Here is a 6,168-nt window from a genome sequence, read left to right on the forward strand (position 1 = left end):
TAACTGATTTCCAGGCACGGAAATGAATCATTTAGGGAGAAGAGCAATGCTTTGTAAATGGCAGGTTTTTAAATGGCAGGTTCTCTTTAAAGGGTACCTGTCACACCATTAGCACAGATACAGCCAGTGACAGGTTCCTAAAGAGCCCTATTAACTAACTAACTAAATTGATTCCCTAACATCCAAATAAATCATCTTTAATCTTATATCACCTGGCATCAGAGCAGTGTGTCCTGCTTAGCCGGCTCCTCCCATCTACTCCTACCCAAACCCTATGCCTCCTTACTATTTAGCATTTCATGTCATGTGACCAGTGTGACATCATTCTGGGTCCTTTAACCTTTTAACAATAGCAAACAGTACCTCATGCCTGTATCTGACCACGCTGAAGTCACAGCAGCCTCCAACGACTTCTACCACTCTCTATCCTCCATCGAGGCTGCTGTGATTTCATGTAATCACATACATGGTGTAGAGTTTGCTATTGTAAGAAGGCTAAAAGGACCTGCGATGTCGTCACTGGACACATGACATGAATGTAACACAAGGCACTGTGTAAAAAAATTACCCAATATTTCCTATAAGTAAATAGAGGTTTATATGTCTTGTGAGGCACTAAAGAGGTTAACTGTGGATGGGAGAAAGGTTTCCCCTGGGTATTCTTACTAAGCAAGGCCTTAATGCGGAGGTTATGTTTGTCCAGCTGCAAACATTGTAAATTCGGGAAGTACGGCTTGAACAAGTTATTTGTTGGAGCAGTTGTTTAGAGCTCTCCTGGGCCGAATTATATGGAATGGATTCACAGGCTGGTAGTGGGACGGTCTATTCCACCGCCCTATTAGGCTATGCCATGTTTTGTGTTGCTCAGCACCTTGGACACAGGTGGTGGTAGCAGCCTAATCAGGCTGCATGAAGCTGCTGAGCAGAGCTGACAGAGTTGTCTCTGAAAGGAGGCTGACAGAGTGCCCGGACTTTTTAAAGCACTGAATCTCTCCATTGTACTTTCTCTCTGTGGGATCCACTCCTGCTCATTTACAACATTTTGCATAATACTTTAGATTTATCAGTGCTTTTACATCAGTGTCTTGCATAGATGCACTGAAGAAATCGCAAATTCAGTGCCTACTACAGATAGGCACTGGGGCTATTGGAGCAAGCACTGTGACTACTGGGGACAGGATCTGTGATTACTGGTTACTGGGAGCAGGTTCTGTGTTTACTGGGGGCATCACTGTGACTACTGCCTATTAGAGCAGTCTCATCACTACTGCAGGACGGCACTATGACTTCTGGGGCAGGCACTGGAACTACTGGTTACTGGGGGCAAGCACTGTGGCTACTCAGGGAAGGCACTGGGACTACTGGGTCCTGTCAATGGCTTTGACCATTGGTTACTGTGTGGGGGCAAAGTGACTATTAGCTTCTGTGTGGGGGCATTGTTGGGTACCATTTTCAGGCACTATGACTAGATGAGCTACTGCCAGGGTAGCCTTTGGCTATATTGGTTACTGTGTGGGGGCACCATTACTATATCATTGACCCTGGGGGGAATCTTACTATATTGGTTACTTTGGGGATATAATAGTGATTTCTAGGGGAACAAAAGAACAGCAGTAAAGATTAACTGTAAAGGTTTTTTTTCCACAAATCAATAGTTCTTGGGATGTAAAACTACTTTGCCTATTACCCTGTTTCCCCTAAAATAAGACATCCCCCAAAAGAAAGACCTAGTGCAATTTTGCTCCGGCTTAGAAATCTAAGGCCTCCCCTGAAAATAAGACCTAGCGGCAGTCATTGCAACAGCTCCCCCCATACCACATATTAGTATTAGGAAATCTTTTAGATGCTGCAAATGGTTGTAACATGGGGAAGAATTCAATCACCGGCTGTTGTGCTTAAAATGTGATTCCAGCAGCTACCAGGATAAGAAGGTGTCATTTATGGAAAGTGACACCTAAACATGAGAGATTGGGTCTAATGATTCTAAAAGTAATGGAGTCACAAGAAATACAGAATGAAATTCAGAGTTTGGAGAGTCATAAGGATGTTGGAGAAGTAGATTTTTTGTTCAACGATAAATGTAAATTCTTGTTCATGGAAAAATAAGACATCCCCTGAAAATAAGACCTAGTGACTCTTTAGGAGCAAAAATTTATATAAGACACTGGGGCAGATTTACTTACCCGGCCCATTCGCGATCCAGCGGCGCGTTCTCTGCACAGGATTCGGGTCCGGCTGGGATTTAAGAAGGTAGTTCCTCCGCCGTCCACCAGGTGGCGCTGCTGCGCCGAAAATAATCTTAACGCCCCGGAATGCACCATCCCATAGCAGGTGAAGGTGAGCGCTTCCCAAGCGACACATTTCGGTTTTTAAATGCGGCGGTTTTTCCGAATACGTCGGGTTTTCATTCGGCCACGCCCCCCCGATTTCTGTTGCGCGCATGCCGGCCCCGATGCGCCATAATCCGATCGCGTGCGCCAAAAACCCGGGGCAATTCATGTATAAGCGGCGCAAATCGGAAATATTCGGGTAACACGTCGGGAAAACGCGAATCGGGCCGTTAGTAAATGACCCCCACTGTCTTATTTTCAGGGAAACAGGGTATCTTTGTTACCTATATCCAGTAGTTTCTTTGTTATAGCACTCAGATTATCTGCTGTATTTAACTTGGTTCTGGTGTTCTACCTTCAGGATCTTTGCAGTAAATAAAACATTTTTGTATTTATGGTTTGGTAAAGGAGCTATATGACATTGGCTTGGTTTTTCACATCTGTAGTTCAGTGATTTCCATGGGTGTCTCAAAAAAGCCATTGATTTCTATGGGTGTATTCACATTGGCTTGCATTTTCACTGATCTGTTATCTATGGAAAAAATTATGAAATCAGTCCTATTTTTTTACTTCACTGATGCGAATTACGGAAGAAAATAGAAGGCTATGGATCTGCAAAAAAAACATGAAACCATTTTTTTCACTGATAAGGATGAAAAAGCAGCAGTGATGTTTTTGCAAAGCAATGTTAAACCTTCAGTATTTTTTGCGGACAAGGAGACAAAATGGATGCATAATGGAGACAAAAGGGTAGAAAAAAGAAACACAAGTGATACAAAACACAGCGGATGCACAACTGAAGCTGAGCACCGATGCTAATGTGAAGCCACCCTTACTCTACCTCCTCATACTCCATGCTGTCTTATGAAGGCAGTTGAATGTATGATAGGCCCACAGAGTAACTTAGTACATTTAGGTTTGCTTTCCTCTCTTGTTTACCTCAGTCAGACCTTGGCATCCTAGATTAAATTACTTTTCTGCATTCTTTTTGTACTAACACATGGCTCCATGACCTTTTCCTGTAGATTTCTCTGTACACATTTGTGATGTGTGTCCTTTGCAGGATAACAAATAGAAACATGTTCAATTAGAGTTGCATAGATTCCTTTTTATTAATGTTTTTACAGGATTCGGTGACTGGTTAAGAAGAATGCATTGCATCGCTTTGAGATTTATTACTGTACAGGTTCATTTAATACATTACAGGTTTCCATAGCCTTTTTAATATTATTTAAATCTGCTTTTTTAATTAACATTAATGGTTCCACTCACTTTTAACCCCTTCACGACTTTTTTATTTTTCCACATAAAGAGCTCTGTTATGGCTTATTTTCTGTGTAACAAATTGCACTTCATAGTGATGGTATTTAATATTCTATGGTGTGTACTGGGAAGCGGGAAAAAAATTCCAAATGCAGTGAAAATGGTGAAAAACCACATTTGTGACGTTTTCTTGTGGGCTTGGATTTTACAGCTTTCACTCTGCATCCCAAATGACATGTCTACTTTATTCTTTGGGTCGGTACGATCACGTGGATACCAAATTTGTATAGGTTTTATAATGTTTTCATACATTTAAAAAAATTAAAACCTCCTGTACAAAATATTTTTTTTTTATTTTGCCATCTTCTGGGGCCAATAACTTTTTCATACTTTGGTGTACGGAGCTGTGGATAGTGTCACTTTTTGCGAATTTTGATGCCGTTTTCATTACTATAATTTTTGGGACTGTGCGACCTTTTCATCACTTTTTATTAATTTTTTTATATTTTTCAAAATAGCAAAAAAATGCCATTTTCGATTTTGGACGCTATTTTCCGTTACGGGGTTAAACATAGTGAAAAAACATTATCATATTTTGATAGATCGGGCATTTTCGGACGCGGCGATACCTAATGTGTTTATGATTTTTACTGTTTATTTATTTTTATATCAGTTCTAGGGAAAGGGGGGTGATTTGAATTTTTAGGTTTTTTTATTATAATTTTTTTTTTTTTAACTTTTTCTTATTTTTACTTTTACTATTTTTCAGATTCCCTAGGGTACTCTAACCCTAGGTAGTCTGATCGATCCTATCATATACTGCCACATGGTAATGCATGGGTTAAAACGAAGTAGCCTCCGGTGTTCGGAACACCCGAGGTTACCATGGCGACGGATCGCCGCTCCCCGTGTCGTCATCGGGGAGCAGCGATCCACGACAAGATGGCTTTGAAGCCGCTGGCAGCATTGCCGGCGGCGATTGCGGAGAAAACACCCGCGATCAGTGCTAGCACCGATCGCGGGTGTTACCGGTAAGCCTTTGCTGCAATATGCAGCAAAGACTTACCGGCTATGGAGAGGGCTCGGCCCGCGAGCCCTCTCCATGCACCGGGACCCGGCGCGCGCCGTACTAGTACGGCGCGCGTCGGGAAGGGGTTAAAGGAAATCCACCATAAAAAAAAATACAGCATGACAAACCAGGGGCACTTACTCATAGATCCAGGCACTGTGACTCTGGTAATCTTCTTATATCTGTTATCCATGGCCTCCTACTTTCAACTTGACTTTACAGGCTGTTACACTGTCTCATCCTTTCCCTTCCTTCCTCAGCACTTGTGCAGTGAGCACTTCCTAGGGTGGCCCCTCAATAGCAGATCCTCCTCCTCCTTTGGAGATAGCATAGAGGGGCCTGTACTTATTATGTATTTCTGGCATAGACTGTACTATTTGGCGTCTCCCGGCCACTGTTGTAAACAGCTTGAAGCAGAGGATGTGACGTAGTAATGTCCTTCCCAGCAGCAGTGAGTGACCTGTGGTGATGCAAAGAGCTGACCGCCGCCCTATGCTTAAAGGGGTATTCCCATCTGAGCATTCATATTCTGCTTCATTAATCTGCCATGTATAAACATTTCTTCAATAAGATGTTATTAAAAATGTGTGAAGATAATTTCTCATAAATGTAGTCATATGGTCCCTTAGAAACAAGACTTACTCCTTGGATATGACCACCTCTGCTGGAGTGATTGCACAAAAAAATAAAACGTTTTTGTATATTTAATGTCTGAGAGATACTGCATGTCCCACCGCCGTCCTGAGGTATGATTGCTGAAGCCATGTGGTCCTGCAGGGTTCAATAGTGCATGTATGGCCATTGCTGCCAAAATCTGAGGTGGTCGTATCCGAGGAAGCTATCTCGTTTCTAAGGGAGAACATCACTACATTTATGAAAAATTATCTTCACACAGGAACCTTTTTTTTAATAACATCCAATTGAAGAAATGTTTACATATGGCAAACGAATTAAATAAGATGTAAATGCCCAGATTGGAATACCCCTTTAACTACAGTAAAATACAGAGGAGACTCAATCAGGTAGAAACAGTGCTGTCTACAGTTGAGAGTTTGTTCCTTCTGGAATACATATAATTCTTTGGCTTGATTTCCGCACCATGTCATAAGGCCTCTTGTAGGTCACACTTGATGTCGAGGTAGCTGCCTTACAGGGTAAATAAAATCGACATGGTTTTCCTTATCCCATCCTGGAAAACTTTGCATATTTTCCCAGAATCCCCTAGTGGAGCATCCATGGCTATAAGACTCCACACGCCTACAGGGTGGCAGTCTCTGGTCTCCGGTCTTACTTCCCAACCCTTAAAGGGGTTGTGTCACCATTGCACATTGCTGTAATTGGGTCCAATGCATTGTTAAAAGTACTTTGACCATTTACACTTATTACAAAATCTGCAGGCTTACTGAGATAACTCCTTTTGTTCTGGTTGCTGGCGCCCCCCGGTGGTAGCTGTGTCCCGTCCTGAGCAACAGCTGTTCTGCACTACAGATCACTCCACACTGAGAG

The sequence above is a fragment of the Engystomops pustulosus genome, chromosome 7 (assembly GCF_040894005.1).
Source record: "Engystomops pustulosus chromosome 7, aEngPut4.maternal, whole genome shotgun sequence".
NCBI lineage: Eukaryota > Metazoa > Chordata > Amphibia > Anura > Leptodactylidae > Engystomops > Engystomops pustulosus.